General features: G+C 42.1%; 1 long non-coding RNA gene across 4 annotated transcripts in view; it reads right to left on the bottom strand.

The window, feature by feature from the left end:
* The window catches only part of LOC112646892 (uncharacterized), a 62,450-nt gene that overhangs the window by 1,656 nt on the left and 41,272 nt on the right, over nt 1-19,522 (bottom strand). For 2 of the 4 annotated variants that reach the window (XR_007410896.1, XR_007410899.1), the window contains 2 exons: nt 18,901-18,993; nt 1,160-5,137 (listed from right to left, as the gene is read on the bottom strand). This is a non-coding gene — a long non-coding RNA (uncharacterized LOC112646892). Of the gene's footprint in view, nt 1-1,159; nt 5,138-18,900; nt 18,994-19,522 lie in introns of those variants that run through there. The other 2 variants (XR_007410898.1, XR_007410897.1) reach the window with 2 other exon arrangements.

Below are 19,522 nucleotides of genomic sequence, written 5' to 3'. Positions count from 1 at the left end.
ATGATTGCCTTTAGTAGATAATTTTAAACAGCTTTGCAAAAGGTTGTACAGACTTACCCTCCGAATAGCAGCGTGTATTGCTCACAAGTCTGGTACTATTTGTCTTTTACTTTTGCCATCTGGTAGACATACACGGGTGTGTAGTGGTGGTTATAATTTACACTTCTCTATGACTAATGAGGTTGGGCATCTCTCTGTGTGTCCATTGGTCATCTCAGGATCTCCTAAGGTACCTGGTCGAGATTTTTTCCTCGGATTTCTATGAGGTCAGCTGTCTTTCTTATTGAAATTCACTCAGATTGTCCATGTTTTGACCATTCCTCTTTCCCAACGTGAGCTTCAGAAGTTATACGTTTCCCTATGAGCACAACTTTAGATACATTCCACACATTGTGACACGCTGGGTTTTTTTTTCATTATTTATGTTAGACATTTTGGCAAGACATCCAAGTGACAAAATATGGCTCAGAGTCAGACACAAGGGCTGGGGACTCCTCCATGCTTGGGGATGGATTTTGAGCGAGGGAACAGATCTACTTCTGGTTCCAGTCTGGTGCTGCCGGTGGGGCTGGAGGAGGGCAGGCTGATGGGTCCCCTGATGCACTAAGTGCCAGCTAACTACTGTCTGGCTGCCAGGGAGCCTTCTGCTGTATCCCCCTGTTCTCTAAACTCTGTTCTACTGCCTACTTCATCCCTCCACTCAGATACACATCCAAATCGGCTCCTCAAACTCGCCAAGTCCGAAACCCAAGCCCTTGACTTCCTCCCCCAGATCTGCTTCTTGCTTATGAACTACCACAGAAAATTAGACGGCATTTAGGGGCCCACTGAGATTTGGGGTGGAAGTATCACTTGCTTCGGCAGGAGCGCCCTAAGGCAGGAGGTGATCCATTCTCCACAGCAGAGATGGGCTGCCCCTTCTATATCCCTCTGGCCATTTCCCACATCATGAAGCCTGAACTCTGCCTAATTTTCCAGGCCCTCCATCATCTGCTTCCCTCATCTCTCTCCTGGACCTGCACTCCCTTCACCTGGCCCCCACTTGGGTGCGAATATCCTCTGCTCTTTCCCAGCTCCGGGCCCATTCCTGGCAAGTGAGCGTCCAAATCCTCCCAATTAGTGGAGGATTAATTAATTAATTAATCTTGCCGTGTTCCCTCATTCCCCTCGTTTCCCCTCATCTGCCTCCTCGGGGTTGCTTGCCTACCCCACCTGATCTCCCGCCTCATAACACAATGGCTCCCACTGCTCAACGCTGTTTCGGCTCTGGTTATCTTTTGTCCCTGAGCAAATCAGTTGGCCCCGTGAGCTTAGCACACCCTCATTCTTGGTCAATTCTGCCAGCTTGTTAAATGACAGGGACTGATTTCTGACATCAAAGAACGAGTTATTTTAGCTTCACAGAACCTCCTCTCCTCCCCTCTGCAGGGGGGACATTGTCCCTGCACTTGATTTCTTTACACAGTCAGTGGCTGCCCAAGGCCAGGAGACCTTCCCATCTTTGGCCTAAATGTCTTCTTGGCCACAGGGTAGCCTGCAATAAGCCCCAGGGAACAGAGACAGACTTCTGTCTCCTTTTCTTCTGTGCTCTTGGGCGGTGGTTCTCACACTTTGGTGTGACTATGACCTACCTGGCGTGCTTTTAGAAATGCTTGTTAGGATTCCTGCAGAGAGTCTGACTCGGCAGGCCTGGGATGGTGAGTTTGACAAACGTCCCACTGCTTCTGGACAGATGGCACCATGGCCACACATGAGACACCAGGCTCCTGCGAGTTTTGGAAGGGCTTAACGGCTCTGGTTCTTGGAACTTCTTTTCACACACAGCCTCTTCTGTCCTAGCTTTGAATGTACTTGCTGTGCTATATTTCCTTGTAGGTGTCCCTCAGTGATCATCAAAAACTTGAACTGGTTTGGAACAACTGCCTCTGGGCTCCTGGGCACCCCCTACAGAGGCAAGTTCGGACCTCTGACCCAGGTCTACCTGGGCTCCTGAACACCATTTATGCATCCTTTCAGTGACTGATGCAGCTACTGGGTGCCAACCAGGTTGGGGTCTTGGCTGTCTAGACGTAATGACTTCAACAGCTATGGGGCTGAAAAGGAGTTAATACATGACTCCGATTCCAGTAGTTAGCAATTGGCATGGTTCTCCCCGAGAGGAAGCATCTGGTTTAGATCATGGTTCGAACGGAGCATGCAGTTATCAAATGTAGCACAAGAGAAAGGAATGCTTAAATGTTGATCCTAATTTTATTTCTAGAAGCTTAAGGGAAGAAAGAGGTGCATGTTTATATAGTTTGTATATGCAAAGAAAAGGTCTGGAACGATGCCGTCTGAACTACCCTAGTGTCTACCTTTGGCAGTGGCATCTGGACGGGACAGGTGACATTGGCCTTCTATACTAATTCAGCCACCTTGGCACTCTTCATGGGGTGGTTGTTGTTCTACAATGAACACCTGCTACTTTATAATAAAATAAGTTAAAAAGCAGAAAACCCAGCACAGTCTCTTTAAATACACATCCAATAGAAGTCCTTGGTGTTCTGTGTAATGAAAGTAGTGAAGCGCAGTGTCAACTGCTCTCTCTTGAGTTACTGCATTCACCTACGACTGGGATGTTTCCAAAGGGGCTATGACTTAGAACCAAACCATGAATCTCCTCATGACAGAGGAAGGATCTTGGAAGTCATTACAAGCTTGTTCCTGTTGTCCAGGAAGGGACTCCTGCCATAATTTATAGAGTAGTAGAAATGAAAGATTTCTGGGTGACCCTGGACTCCTATTGCTATTTTTGCACAATATGAAGCGCATCGTTTCCTGACTTCTAATTTTCCCAAAAACCTCACTTAGGTGCTTTTGAACTTGGATGGAACAGAAGGTCGAGCTCTCGCTGGCTCGATCCCGGAGCGTTATCTCCACCATTTGAACACCGAGGGCTTTGTCTTCATTTCCACTTGACTAGCAAGGTCACGGGGCCCCCCTACCCCCAAATCTCCACTCTGCCCTCCCACCGTGATGTTCCTTCTGTCGGGAGGCATTTGGTATTAATTCACCCGCTTTGTCTTCCCCTCAGAGAACCCGCCTCCCTGCACATTCATTGCCTCCCTCCCTGGGCTTCACTGAGGCCGACAGTTGACTTGCCAACAGACAGACACCTCATTATTTACCGTGTTTGAATCGGGACTATTTTTCTGTTTCTTGGAAACCTCCCTCAAGAGCTCCATAATCTTTTCTCTGATGAAAACAGTCGCTCCTGCTGAGCGAAATTCTACTTACGGCCCCAACACAGCCTACGTTGTTCTCTTTCTTAAAGAGATTTTTTTTACTCCATTTAACTTGTTTTTCAACTCAGCTCAATGGATCAGACTTACCCATTCAGGAGGAACCTGCTCAACAGCCGTTGTCTCTTTCAAATAAAATTAGATTCTTTACTCAAGGGCCTACATTATAGAAGCAGCCAACTTAATAACTTTGAGGTTGCCGCCGGCCAGCCATAGGGGTTGACGAATCCTGCTCAGCTTGAGTGGGTTGCCCACCCTGGCCAAGGCTGTATATGCTTCATGCAAGTCGCCCCAAGGACGCTGCCCCCATTGCTTCCTGGGAGAAGTACCACTAGATGTGATGGGTGCCATGTTGCTGGCTCCTTCACAGACTGGGAGAGGCCAGGGGCTGGGGAGGCCTCTGAAGGTGGTGAGAACTTTTGTCAACCCCATTGAGGACTCTGAGCAGGAGCTCAGAGAGGATTCTTCATCATGCAAACCACTGGACATGTCATTTCCGGATAATTCTAGAGGTGTAAATCATCTTTAGAGGCTCTGCTCACTTCTTGTGAAAACTCTTTCACTCTTGGAAGGTAGATAGACTTCAAGGTGTTTGGTGAAAAACTGAGAGTGTAAAGTCATCAACCATATTTCTCAAGAGGTTTAACATTAGTTAACACTTTTAATTGCTTCCAGGTCAATTCTTGACCCTGTTCCAATCATGATCAAGGGCTTTGGGGTTTGGGACGCCTGGATGGCTCAGTGGTTGAGCATCTGCCTTCGGCTCAGGGTATGATCCCAGGGTCATGGGATTGAGTTCCGCATCCAGCTTCCTACAGCTTCTCTTCCTTGCCTATGTCTCTGCCTCTGTGTCTCTCATGAATAAATAAGTAAATAAATAAATAATCTAAAAAAAAAAAAAGAAAAAGAAAGGGTGGCAGTGTGAGAGTTTCTTCTCCCCCACTGCCAATATACTTTCTTAGGCCTTGGTAGGACCCTCTTTTCCCGGCCATGGAGTAGGACACAGGCGGGAGCCCATCTTCCCCATGCAGCTCAGCTTACCTACATGAGGGCTTCAGTGGGTCCTGAATCCCTGCAGAGTGTGTCCCCGTATCCCTATCTGGCTACCTGGGCGAGCTCCTTGAACTTCAGGAGCAGATCTTGTGCACCTGTGTCCCCGAGACTCAGAACAGGTGCTTGACACGCTGTGAATGAATGAGCCGGCCTGAAGTGATGTAGTTCCTTCATTTTTTGTCCAGATGTCCTCACCCCAAGGAACCAGTTCTAAGTGAGGGCAGGGCTTCCCCTCCATCCTTGCTCTACTCTGGCCATCTTTTATGGCATCCTCTCTCCACTTTCATAGTTTTGTCACCTAGATTGGTCAAAATCCACCCTACCTACTTCATTAGCTGTCCTCACACTTCCTATAAATTTTGTGATGTTTGAACACTGAATTTTTCTGGAAAAGGACAATGTTGGAGAACATTTGCTTTGGAAGTACAGTGATATGAAGAAGGTAAGGCAACCAAATGATGATAGTATTCAAGTCCACCTGCCCCCCGCCCCCAGAAGTTCTCTCGCTGAAGTTCATGCCTGGCCATCTGAGAGTGCTGTGACTCCTTGGAGGAAGGACAGGTGAGAAGCCTTTGCGACGAGATTTTACCTGAAAATGTGGTCAGAATTCCATTGCGGTGCCAAGTGAACAGAGCTCCAGCTCTGTCGCTTTTTATAAATAAACCCGTAAACACCCCTCATCTTCAAAAGGGTCATGTTGCCAGCCTGACACAGACTTTCCGGCTCACTTCTAAGCCCCATTGCTGCCAATTTTCCAGTTTGAAAAGAGGGAAGCTCCATAAAAGGCTTCCTTTCCATTTGCCCTGTGGAGGAGGATGGAACACATGGTGAGTCGGAAGCTATGAACAAAATAAGTTTATAAAAATTCCAAATAAAGCAGCACCTCAGCTGCAATTAGACTTAACATGGCAAAGTTGCCAGCCCTGCGTGGGTTGATGTCACAGGGAAAGGCTCAGCTGGGATGACGGCAGGACAAACTTGGAGACACACGACTCAGGAGAGGACACTCTTGGGCATGAAATGGCAGATCCACCGAACAAACGATTACAGTAAGAGAGCTCAGCACACCGTCTGTCCCACTCTCCTGCTGTCCAGAAACTCAAGAACAATGACAAGAAAGAAGATGCAAAGTAATAATTTCTATTTAGGGACACCTGAGTGGCTCAGCAGTTGAGCATCTGCATTCGGCAGGTCATGATCCCAGGGTCCTGGGATCGAGTCCCACACTGGGCTCCCTGCATGAAGCCTGCTTCTCTCCCTGCCTATGTCTCTGCCTGCCTCTCTGTGTCTCTCATGAATAAATAAATAGATCTTTAAAGTAACAATAATAATTTCTATTTAGATTCCATCTTGTATATTGTTAGTGAAGGAGGTCAGGACACGCTACCCCAAAATGTGCTGCTTTCATACAGTAATATTTTGAGCTGAAGGCACTTGCAAAATAGCACACGCTGGGAGAGGCTTCTTCTGGAGCCCCATCTCCAGCCTGAAGACAGGTCCTCCTCGGCTGTCATGTCCCCTCAGGAGTCCATCAACTGAGGAGGAGAGACTTGTGTCCCAGGAGAGGAGACCAGAAGTCCACGCCACACACAGACAGACTTTGTCACAAATGATCACACCTCCCATCTGTTCTCCCAAGGGCCCCTTCATCCTTCCTGAAAATCATTTATTTTCCTGAGAGGAAAATCCTTCTTTCCCTTCTCCTTCCCCTACTAAGACGTTACATACACTTTCAAATCTTACCTTCTATTTGGGTAGTCCCTTTTTCACCCCTGGGATGCCTTGTGTGCATAATACTAAAAATTAATACATTTGTATACCTTTCCTCCTGTTGATCTACCTGTTGTTTGTTTATCTCATAGACCCAGATATGGATACTAGGAAGGTAGAGGGAGTGTCCTTCCTCCCCCATATGACATCCATGTGGGATTTTTTACACATACACACACACACTTAAAAGATAACCAATTTTATAAAAGAAAGTTAGAGGCTGGTCTCACATATAAATGAATATACGAAAATCCTAAATAAAATCAATGGATACAATAATGTATTGGAAATATCCAAGGAATGTAAGGATTTTTTTTCAAAATTTTCAATTGAGATGCAATTCACAGACCATAAAACTCACCTATATAACATGTGCAATTCAGTGGTTTTAGTATATTTGCTAGGTTGTGCAACTATTACCACTGACTAGATCTAAAATATTTTCATTGCTCCAAAAGAAATCCTATACCCATCATCAGTCCCTCTCCATTCTTCCTTCCCCTCTTCCCCTAGAAACTACAATGTATTCTTTGTCTCTATGGATTTGTCTAGTCTGAACATTTTGTATCAAGGTAATTGTACAAGACTTGGCTGGCTTCTTTCACTTATTGTAATGTTTCCAGAAACCACCCACTTTGTAGCTGGTATCAGCACTTCATCCCTTCTTATGGCTGAATGATATTCCAAATCATATTTATCCATTCATTAGTTTATGGACATTTAAGTTGTTTCTACTCTGTGGCTAGTATGAATAATGCTGCTATGAACATTTGTCTAATAGTTTTTGTGGGAACGTATGTTTTCAATTCTTTTGGATATAAACCCAAGAGTGGAATTGATGGGCCTATGGTAATTCTATACTTAACTTTTGAGGAGTTGCCAGACTGCTTTCCAAAGAGGCTGCATCATTTATTTTACATCCCCACTAATAATGTGTGAGGGTTCCAATGTCTCCACATTCTCAATACTTGGGTGTTTTTTTTTATTTTCTGTTTTAAAAATTATACTCATCCTAATAGATGTGAAGTTAGTATCTCATTGTTTTTCTTTGTATTGATATGCATAATGACTAATTTCCCTAATGATTAAGCATCTTTTCACATCCTTATTGACCATTCTTGTTTGGAGAGGTGTCTGTTCAAGTCCTTTGCTCATTTTTAAATTGGGTTGTCTTTTTTATTGTTGAGTTGTAATATATTCCAGGGGTTAGAGACTTTCTTATCACATATACATTTTGTAAATTCTCCCCCATTTTTTGTAGGTTGTCTTTTCACTTTCTTTATAGTTTTTTGATGCATAGAAGTTTTTAATTTTTACCATGTCCAAATTATCTATTTTCCTTGGTTGTTTGTCCTTTTGGTTATCCTAAGAAACTGTTGCTTAATCCAAGGTGATGAAGATCTATACCTACGTTTCCCTCTAAGAATTTCATAGTTTTAGCCCTAACAGTTAGATCTTTGATTCATTTTGAGCTAATTTTGTATGTGGTGTGAGATAGGGGTTCAAATTTATTTTTTTTTTGCACATAAATATCCAGTTGTTTCAGCACTTATACAATTTGTTGAAGAAATTAGACTTTCCCCATTGAATAGTCTTGACACCTTTGTCAAAAATTAATTGACCACAGATGTATGGTTTTATTTCTAGCCTCTCTGTGCTATTCCATTGGTCTACATGTCTATTCTATCCCAGTATCACACCGTCTTGATTACTTCAGCTTTGTAATAGGTTTTGGAGTAGAGAAGTATAAATTCTCTATCTTTGTTCTTTTGTTTCAAGATTATTTTGGCTATCCTTATCCTAGGTCTGTCTCTTGTTAAAAAAAATAATAATAAAGGCATTTGGGACTTTGATAGGGATTGTGCTGAACCCAGAGAAAATGTGCTTCAAAAATGAAGGCAAGATAAAGACATTTAAGACAAATAAAAACTGAGATGATTTCCCATCAGCAGGTTCATATTAAGGGAAATATTAAAGAGGATTATTTTAGCAGAAGGAAAATTATCTGAGAAGGAAGCATGGAGAAATAGAAAGGAAGGAAGGAAGAGCTTCAGAAGACTAAAAATGTGGGTAAATCTAAATGAATATTGGTATATAAAATAAAGTTTATATATATTTTATATATATGGTATATAAAATAATGTTATTTTATATACTGATATGTAAATAATGGTTTGTCATTGGAGGTCAAAACATATGGAAGTATAAATAGAATTAAAATATGTGGCAACAAGAGCACAAAAGTTGAGAAATAGGGTAAATACAAAGTGTTGCACTATCTGAGAAGTGGTGAAATTATGACTTACATTAGACTTTAACAAACAAAGACCGCAAGATGTAATCTCTAAGGTAACCAACAAAAGAACAGTACAAAAATGTATAGCAAGTTACTTGGGGTGGGGGAGAGAGGAAATAAAAAATAGATGAACCAAAAAAAGAAAACAAAAGGAGAAAAAAAGAACACAGATGAGACAAATAGTAAAATGGTAGATTTAAGCCCACCTATACCAGTCATACGTCAAATGTAAAAACACAAAATGTACCAATTAAGAGATTATCATTAATTAAAAAATTATCAGACTGGATTAAAAGAAACCTTCAACAATATACTGCTAACAAGAGATACACCTTAAATATAATGATATAGATAAATTGAAAGTAAAATGGATAGGAAAAGACACAGCACAAAAAGCCTAACTGTAGAAAGTCTAACTGTGGAAAGCTGATGTAGCTATTTTAACAAAAGTGCCCTTTGAACTATATGGTTTTGAACTGCTTGGGTCCATTCATGTGTGGAGTTTTTTCAATAAATACAGTCTAGTAGAATAAATGTATTTTCTCTTTCTTATGATTCTCTTAACATTTCTTTTCTCTAGATGACTTTATTGTGAGAATACAGTATATAATACATAAATAAAATATGTGTTGACCAAGTTATTGGTAAGGCTTCAGGTCAGTAGTAGGCTATTAGTAGTTAAGTTTTTGGGAGGAGTCAGGAGTAATATATGGATTTTCTACTGCACAGGGCAGGGTGACAGAATCAGTACCCCTAACCCTCAAGTTGTTAAGAGTCAACTATAGTAGGCAGGGTAGGCTTTACATCAAGGAGAATTGTTACAGTTACTGAGGAACATTTCATAATAATAAAAGAGTCATTCCATCAGGAAGACTTAAAAATGCTAAATTCTAACGCATGTAATACAGCAATCCCAAAATATATTGAACAAAAATGGACAAATTTATGGGAAATAAACAAATCCACCTTTACAGTGGAAGATTTTAACACACCTCTCTTCGTAATGAATAGACAAAGAAGATAATATAATCATTAAGGAGACAGAAGACTTTATTAACCTAATTAACAAATCTGGCCTGATATTTACAGAACTGTCTCCAACCGCAGAACATGCATCCCTTTCAAGCGTATCTGGGGCACTGACAAATATTGACCAAATGCTGCACCTGCGTGAGAGTTGTTACACATTTAAAAGGATTCAACTGTAGGCATAATATTCTCTGAAAATAGTAGAATTAAACTAGAAATCAACAGCAAAAAGTCAATAGAAAATTCCCCCGAATCTGGAAATTAAATGATTTATTTCTAAATAACTAGAATCAGAGAAGAAAGCTTACTACAAACAACTTGGAACATATTTTGAACTGAATGAAAATGATTATACCATACCCTAAAACCATGTTGAAGGGAAGGACTTAGAGTCTTCAGTGAGTGTGTGCCACAGAGAAGAAAAGACTGACAATCAAGACCTAAATATTCAACTAAAAAAGTTAGAGAAAGAATGGAAAATTAACACCTCCTAAACAAAAGGCATAAACAATAAATGTAAGGCCAAACATTAGTAAAAATAGAAAACGTAGGAGAAAACAAGAATCAGCAAACCTCAAGCTGATTTCTTGAAAAGATTCATCTGGGAGGAATTATCAAGAAAAAAGAATATCCAAGTAACCAGTATCTGGAAGAAATAAAATCCATGGCTATAGTTCCTACAGATGTTAAAAAGATAAAAATATATAACGTTATGCCAATGAACCTGAAAATTAAGAAAAAAATTCCCAGGAAAAAAACCATACCCTAAACGTAGGTAGCCCACAGCTATCAAAGAAAGTGAATTCATCATTTTAAATCTTCCCACAGAAAAACTTCAGGCCCAGATGACCTCATCAGTAAATTCTTTTGAACATTTAAGGAAGATAAAACACTGACAGAAAAAAAAATCCCAATTCATTTTGTCAGTATCAACTCAGTGCTAAAGCCTGGTGTTAAAAGAAAGAAACATCTCTCTTGTCATTATTGTTTATAAAGCCTAAACAGCAATCCTAAACTAGAACCAATTTAGATATAAAGGTTAGATATAAAAGTTAATATATCATGACCAAATTGGGTTTGTTTCAGAAATGCAGGGTTAGTTTGCTATTCAAATTCACCACCTTCTAAGAATAGGAGAAGTCATAGGATCATCTCAATATATGGTGAAAAATCATTTGATAAAATTTAATGGCCCTTCAGATTTTTAAAATTTATTCTTTTGAGACACAGAGAGAGAGAGAGCATGAGCAGGGGAGAGAGGCAAAGGGAGAGGGAGAAGCAGATTCCCTACTGAGCAGGGAGCCTGATTTAGGGCTCAATTCCAGGACCCTGAGATCACGATCTGAGCCGAAGGCAGATGTCTAACCATCTGAGCCACCCAGGTGTTCCTAATATCCTAGTAAGTGAATTTAAAAATAAGGTAGCATTTACAAGTTTCAAAGAACATCAAAGAGACAGGAGAAAATCTAATAAAAGAAGTTAATGATCTGTATATAGAAAACTACAAAACATTATTGAGATTAAAGAAAGAAGACTTAACTAGAAGCATTATCAGCAATAGCCAAACTATGGAGGGAGCCCAGATGTCCATCGACAGGTGAATGGATAAAGAAGATGGGTACACACACACACACACACACACACACACACACACACAATGGAATATTATTCAGCCATCATAAAGAATGGAATCTTGCCATTTGCAATGACTTGGATAAAGCTAGAGTGTATTATGCTAAGTGAAATAAGTCAATCAGAGAAAGACAAATACCATATACTCTTACTCATATGTGGAATTTAAGAAACAAAATAGGTGAACAAAGGGAAGGGAAAAAAGAGAGAGGGGAGAAAATCATAAGAGACTCTAAACAATAGAGAACAAATGGAGGGTTGATGAGGGGAGGTGGGAGGGGAAGGGGCTAGATGGGCGATGGGCATTAAGGCGGGCACTTGTAATGATGAGCACTTGTTATGATGTTATAAATAAGCGATGAACCACTAAATTCTACTCCTGAAGTTAATATTACATTATATGTTAACTAAAATTTAAATTAAAACTTTGAAAATAAATGAAGAAAAGAAAAGAAAAAACACCTAAGTAAATGTTCATGGGTGAAATACACAATTTTGTAAAGATGTCCATTCTGCCCAGATTGGTCTGCAGATTCAATGTCATCCCAGTGCAAATCTCAGCAGGACTTTGTGTGTGTGTGTGAGTGTGTGTGTGCAAATTGAAAAACAGATTCAAAAATGTATATAAAGGGACGGGTGGCTCAGTGGTTTGAGCGTCTGCCTTCGGTTCAGGGTATGATCCTGGAGTTGTGGATCGAGTCCCACATCAGGCTTTCTGCAGGGAGCCTGCTTCTCCCTCTGCCTGTGTCTCTGCCTCTCTCTGTGTGTCTCTCATGAATAAATAAATACAATCTTTTTTTTAAAAAGTATACAAAAATGCAAAGATTAAGAATATCCAAAATAATCCCAGGACAAAAATGTTGAAGGACTCACTCTATCAGATATCAAGGTACTTGAGTTTCTCCAGTCTTTTGCTCTTACACAGAGTACTGTACAAAATTGGTTTTGCATGCATCATTTGGGGGTCTTGGCAGTGTATCTCTGAAGGGATACGGTGTGCTTTGGTGTCTTCTCCTATGACTAAAAGCCACTTGCATTTTTAGTTTACACACTGTGTTCCTAACTCTAGTCATTCTTCTATATGGGTATTGCCCATTTTATTTCTAGAAGTTTTTTTAATTTTAGGTATTAAAACGAACTATATGAAATTGCTATTTTGTTAGATCAAATGGTTAAATATCAGTAATTTCAGGCTTCACCTGATGTATTAATCCATTTGTCTGCAATAAAAACTGTAAATTTTCCTGCACTTTGTTGTTTGTGATTTTGCTTGGCTTATGATGCTTTTGGCCATGAAATTTTATCACTTTTATGTGAATACATTAATTAATCAGTCCTTTTCCTTATTGCTTCTGGGATTTGAGGCAGAGTTAGAAAGTTTCTTGGTTATAACTCTTAGTTTATAAAGAAACTTCCCTATATTTTCTTCATTTTACATCTAAATCTATGATCCATTTGGAATATGTTCTGGTGTGTAGTATTGAGAGATAGATTTTTTCAAATACCTTCCAGTATGTCAATAACATATATCACATTTTTCCACTGATTTGAGATGCCACCTCGATCTATACCAAATTTCTGGGGTCTATTCATTTGGGTCTATTTCTGGTTTTTCTAGCCTGTTTTATTTGTCTCTATATATGTTCATACTCATACCACCTTGTTTTTATTGTAGGGGCTTTATAAATGTGCTTTAATACCTGGATATGCTAGTCAAACTCCCAACAGTGCATTCCTTTTTTTTTTCTTTTAAAGATTTATTTATTTGAGAGAGAGGGAGTGCTCACACAGAGAGGTGGATAAAGGGAGGGAGAGAATCTCAAGCAGACTCCCTACTGAGGTGGGAGCCCAATGTGGGGCTCGATCCCATGACCATGAGATCACTACCTGAGCTGAAATCACAAGTTGGTCACTTAAGTGACTGAGCCACCCAGGTGCCCCAAACACTGCATTTCTTTTCCTGGCTTTTCTTTGTTTGTTTATTCCTCTTCATGACATTATAATCAACAACTCCAGAAACCAACATGATATTCTTATTGGGGTTGTGCCATAAATCAGCTTAGGGAGCATTGGGCTTTCTATTTCCTCTCCAGTCAGTTTTGGCAAGTTATATTTTTTTCCAGAAATTTGCCAATTAATCGGTATTTATCTTCATTGGCATAAAGTTTTTATAATATTGTCTTTCTATATTTTACATTTCTGTTGATTTGCAGTTTTGCCCTTTTTTCATCCTTTGTGTTGTTTACTTTTTTCCTTATCTTTTTTTTTTTTTTGAGCAATTTTTTCCAGTGGGTGGGTTGTCAATTTTCTTTGAATTTTCAAAAGGTAAATGCTTGTTCTGTGTGTTTGTCTCTTATTTTTCAGTGTGCGTTTCACTCATTCCTTTTCACCTATTTTTATGTTTACTGTTATAAGTGTTCAATGCTATAACTTTGCTCCAGGTTTTAGGTTTCTGTCACATACATTTTGATATGCTGTGTTTTCCTCATTGTTCTTTTTAAGTTGTCCTGCAATTTCATTTTATGCTTCTTCATTGACTTGAGTTATCAGAAGTGTTTATGTTTCCAGGGGAAAGGTCCTTTCATTTATTTGTCATTAATTTCTACTTTTATGGCATTAAGGTCATTTCACAAACGAGGCCCAGAGAAGTCAAGTGACTTGCCCAAGGTCACACAGTTAGTAAAAGGTGGGGCTGGAATGAAAACTCAAAGTCCATTTCCCTACCACTGCCCTTCCCTGCCTCTATGGCTCACAAGTAGATATGCTATTTAATCATTACCAGCACAATTCCAGCAGGTGTCATTATGAGACAGTGAAGTTTAGTTAACAAACCTGTAATGGAATATTAAAATTTAATTTCTGTTGGTAGGAAATTATGATGTTGTCAGTAGTAAAAATTAAGTTGGGGGGATTTTTCTTGATACACACTCAAGTTACTCTTGATCTGGGTTTCCTCAAAAGCAGAGCCTGAGAAATGTTTACTTGGGAGTATAAACCCTGGAAGCAGAAGTAAGGGTAGGAGAAGCAGACATAAAAGAGAGGAAAGCCAATTCGAGGATGTGTCACCGAGTTGGCCAGGGGGGTCTCCATTTGGTGGGACTCTGAGGAGCCTCATGAAATCAGTCTTAGAACTTTTCTCATGGGGAAAGAAGGGGGAGGAATGTACCCACCAGCTCCTGTCCACCATTGATCAGGGGTAGACCACAGCTCTGTCTCCCTACACCTCTGGGCTGGATGGGGGTCAGAGCTGATAGCCCCCCCCCATATCACCTGCTACCAAGGATACCCATGTGGGGGATCCCTGGGTGGCGCAGCGGTTTGGCGCCTGCCTTTGGCCCAGGGCGCGATCCCGGAGACCCGGGATCGAATCCCACATCGGGTTCCCGGTGCATGGAGCCTGCTTCTCCCTCTGCCTGTGTCTCTGCCTCTCTCTCTGTCTCTGTGTGTGACTATCATAAATAAATAAAAATTAAAAAAAAAAAAAGGATACCCATGTGGGCTTGAGATAGGACAACTCCCCAGCTAACAAAGCTGATAGAAATCAGCTCAGAACCAATCGGGTAGAGTAGGAAGGAAGGTGGAGAGGATTTGAAATGGAAGCCAGAAGTAGATGCTTAAAAAAATTTTTTTTTTGATGCAAATCTTCAAAATTGTTGGTCTAGTGGAAAGTATGAGTCCCTATTTTGAAGGGAATGACCATTATTATCAAAATGGATATGGGAAGCTTACAATTTCATCATGACCATGGAACATGCCATATTTAACTAAATTTGCTTTGTTTTTGTCTCTGTGTGTGTGTCAGAGGTGAGAAGTTCAGACCACCAGTAAAGACTTGTTATAAATGAGAGAAGGATAAAATGAAAGGATTAGAATCTGTCTTGACAGTGAACTAATCTTGAAACATAGGAGCTAAGTTATCATTGTTTCTATAAACATGCTCCTTTTCCCCCTAAACCAGCTTCTCCTGTTAACCACATGTAGAGACCCACACAAACAGAGGACTTGGTAGCGTTTACACACATTTAATATAGAATCTCTTGGTCTATACATTTAACCTAAGGCTAATTATTCTTTCAAATCCGAAGTTAATGTTTAAAAATCTACACATATCTCTGTGGTATTTATGACTCACTCGTACTGTTAATGCAGGCAGGGAAATAAATAATGTCCAGCAAATAGCTTAATCCACACTCCACTGACACACAATTTCCGTTCTCCACTCAGAGACTTGATGCAATCAGCCTGATTCTCCCCATGAAATAAATGCCTGCGGGTCATTTCATCCATAGTAAGATGGAGAAAGTCACCTTTCCCCTGACACAGATCCCCGCAGGCCCTGTGGCCCTGTGTTGAGATGCTGCTACCATATAAATGCAGGGTGCTGTACTCATCGGCACATGGTCCACTGAGAAGAAGGGGAGCTGGGAACTGGTGGGGTGTCCACCTACAGGCACCCAGAGCACCTGCTGTGCTAGAACTCAGAAGGAATCATTCTCCCTCTCGGTTTAAATCTTGTCTGTGTCCTTCCAAGTTTCACAAGATAACCTTTCTGCCATTCTGAACTTTTGGAAGAGCTCCCATGCTCCCCAACACGGGCTTGAATTCACAATCACACGTGGACTCCAGCATACATTTAAAAGCAGGTGGAAGTTTTTCCTTCACCCTGACTAGTGTCCATATGGAAAGTCACAGAAGCCCCACCTGGGAACATCACTTACAGGAAAAATGTCATCACTGTTATTATTAATATTACTGTAATAATCGCTTCTCAAGAACTCGGTTTCTCATGGAAACCAATGAGTAAATGAGATGCTCACAGGGGAAAACAAAAACCTCAGGGCTGCATTGGACAAGTAGCTGCTGGGATTGGTTAAATCAGGGAAAAGCCTATGGAAAACCTTGTCCAATCCCCATCTAGTTACCTCCTTAGCTTCATCTGGAGATGGCCAAAACAGCACAACCAACCTCAAAACACCCCTGGAAGTAACCATCCTAGAACTGGAAGGGTAACAGTGCCTCGTTAAGTCTCTGGGTGACACTCACTCATTGACTCATGTGTGTCATAGTTCATATGAATAAGACTTTCCTGGATTAACTCAGATATAACTCAATTGCCCAGCGAGGAGGAGCAATTTTCATTTACAGAAAACTATTACGACCCATAAAACTCTCTACCCGTGACGCGCACCCATTACTGGTGACCCAGGACTGGCAGTCGCATGCTTCCTGTGTGCCCCATGGGGGCGGCCAGCCTTCCTCCTCCGCCGCATGGAGCCTGCAAGCTGGACGTTGCTCAGCTCTCAACAACTTTCTGATCCTAACGAAGACCATCTCTTTTTGTCACACCAGCGAATGATGCCTGTTGTTCAGAAGTTGGGTGCATTTGTTTAAAAGGTCTGAATAACAACAGATACGAGTTTGACTTTATGGAAGTGTTGATTCTCGCCAATTCTGTTCCCCAGACCCAGTATTGCAAAAACAGAGCGAGTTTTTCTGTGCTGTGTTCTGGGAGACGCGTTGAAATGATTACGTGATCATTCCAATAAAGGCGTCCTCACTTCTTTCCCCATATGAACTTGGACTGGAGAAACCCAATTATCTGCTTCCTGAAAACCTGTATCTGATTTACTTAGCAGCCTTGACTGGAGAAATCTCCCTGCCACCAAGATTGGGGTGCCACTCACCAACTTCACCTGCACTCTTGATCCTGCCAAATGATCCCACCACGCTTGCCTGGCCAGCCTTCCCAGCAAGGACTATTTCTGTGTCCCCTCTCTCAGACACCCAGTAGCCCTCCTTCCCACTCAATTTGTAGCAGGAGACTTGGTTTCCTATTTTACACAGAAAATGGCAGCCAACAGATGCTCTCTGCTGCCAGCCATGAAGCCTGCAAACCGCTTTGTATTTTCTTCTATCTTTTCCTCTGTTCCATCATTCTATCCAAGGTCAAATTCTCTGTCTGCGCACTGACCTATGGCTCTTCTTTTTTTGAGCTCTCCCTCTCTTATCATCAATGTTTTTTAACCCTCAACATCTCTCTCTATGGCCCCTGTGGACCCCGGACCCCATTGCCCCCCCAGCTAGGTCCCTATATCTTTCCTTCATAGCCTGACTGCTTGGCACAGTTGTCTGTGGCAATGCTTGCTATTGGCTCCTCATTGTTCATTTCCCCTTTTTCTTTTGAAAATAACCACCGCCCCCCCCCCCCCAGGGTTGATAGGCCACAGCCTGATGACACTGTGGCCAGTCTCTCTCACCAGCAGGTATGGTCACTCCACTGACTTCCAGCCTGTGGGTCTGAATGGAGGGTATAGCTGCTTCTAGGACATGTCTCACAAAGAAGCTGTTTGGCCTTGGCCTCCTCTTTTCTCTCCTTGAAGACTGGAGGGTGAATGTGAGGGTATGACCTGACTTTGTTAGATGGACATAAAAAACACCCTGGGGACAGCAGAGTGACTTATAGGAGCAGCTCAGTCAAAGGATGATGTCAGGGAACAGAATCACCCAGCTAAGGTGTGCTGGGCTTCGTGTGAGAGAGAATTAGACCTCCTGTCTTGTTGGGGTCACTGTGATCCATGTGACAGCAGCTCAACTTGTATCAACATCAAGGTGTTGTCTGCCCTCACTTCCACGGACCCCTCAGCCCACGGCAGTCAAGCTGTGCCCACCTGTCACCACAGTCCACACTGAAGCCATCCATAAATGTAGTGGGCACATATCAGTTTCTGGCCTTCCAGCCGGTCCTGACCCCACTGCCCAGAGTCTCCTGCTGGCCGTCACCTCTCCCTGTGGCTCCACCTTGGACCGTCCATGCCTTCCCCCAGCCTCGGGCTGCCACTTGCTGCTGCGTGTTCCTCTCTCCCCCTTCTCTTCTCTCCTTTTCTCGCCACACACCCTCCCAGGGAAGTTCTATCTGCTGCCATGCCTTCAACTGCAGAGACAAGGCTCTGGCCAATTTACACGACAATGGAATTTATTAAAAGGCTATGGAGTCAAAGTGAGAGGTGAAGAATCAGACTCAGAACCAGAACATAGGTCTAGGAACAGGAACAAAGTGATAATTTCATCACGCTGTTTCCTCTGGGATAACACAGCTCTGGCCATTTGAAACTTGGGTGTGATTCTGCTAAGGATTCCAATTTCAGGGAGAAAGCCTTTGGCCGATCTAACTTATGTCATGCACCCTCCCCTTTGCAGAGGAAGGAGGAATATTTTAACTGAGTTTTTTCAAGACCATATCTTATAAGGGAGGACTAGTGTCCTAACCAATATTGGCATGCTGCGTCAGAAGGGGAGCACCGGGGTGGCTCAGTCTGTTAAATGTCCGACTCTTGATTTCAGCTCAGGTCATGATCTCAGTGTCTTTTTTTAAAATTTTATTTATTTATTCATGAGAGACACAGAGAGGGAGGCAGAGACATAGGCAGAGGGAGAAGCAGGTCCCCTGCAGGGAGCCTGACGCAGGACTTGACCCCAGGACCCTAGGATCACAACCTGAGCTGAACGCAGATGCTCAACCACTGAGCCACTCAGGCATCCAGTGACCTCAGGGTCTTGAGATCAAGCCCCGCATCAGGCTGTGCGCTGGGCAGGGAGCCTGCTTTAGATTTTCTATCTCCCTCTCCCCTCTCCCCCTCACCCTTCATTCGAACTCTCTCTCAAAAAAAAAAAAAAAAAAAGAATGCCAGCCCAGCAGCAATGATAGTCATTCCAGTCCACTCCCTGACTGCCCAAGGCCCACACATCCTGCTTTATACACAAATAATTCCAGAAGTGTCTGAAATAGAATACAGCTACTATCTATGCAAATGAAAATCAGCCAACTTCCCAGTAACTCACACACAAATGTATCCAGCTTCAAACTCAGGATCTGGAGGAAAAAGCCTGCTCTTTCTCTGGTTCTATCACGATCTCATGAGGATATAATGCAAACTGTGGATTAAAGAATATATTTAGCCCCTAAAACATATACATGTAACCCTGAAGTAAAGAGAAAAAGAGGTCAGTTAGAAACCAGAACGCACGCGCGCGCACACACACACACACACACGTGCACACAGACGCTCCTGTTCTTCCTTCAGCTGACACCTTTTGCTGGTTCCCCATTCCGAGCTGGTTGGGGTGACTCAAACCTTCTCTGTGGCAGATCTGATCCTGTGGTCATGTCGTCTTTCTAGATGGACCAAGTTATTTTTTTCCATTAGGCCCTTTGGGTACATTATTCCAATGTTAATCTCATCCAGAAACACCCCCACAGACACACCCAGAATGATATTTGACCAAATACCTGGACACACCGTGGCCCATTCAAGTAATTTTACATTCATGTAAAATTAACCATCATTGCAACATCCTCGAAAGCCAGTGCTTGCAGGGGCTGGTGCACATGATAAGACCAGCGACTCCTGACGGTGGGAGGGTGGGCCATGAACTCTGAGGGCCATAGCCACCACACTGCAGC

This window comes from Canis lupus, chromosome 5 (assembly GCF_003254725.2).
Source record: "Canis lupus dingo isolate Sandy chromosome 5, ASM325472v2, whole genome shotgun sequence".
Classification (NCBI taxonomy): domain Eukaryota; kingdom Metazoa; phylum Chordata; class Mammalia; order Carnivora; family Canidae; genus Canis; species Canis lupus.
Note: the sequence above shows the minus strand (reverse complement) of the source record. Positions and strands in the feature narration are given on the sequence as shown.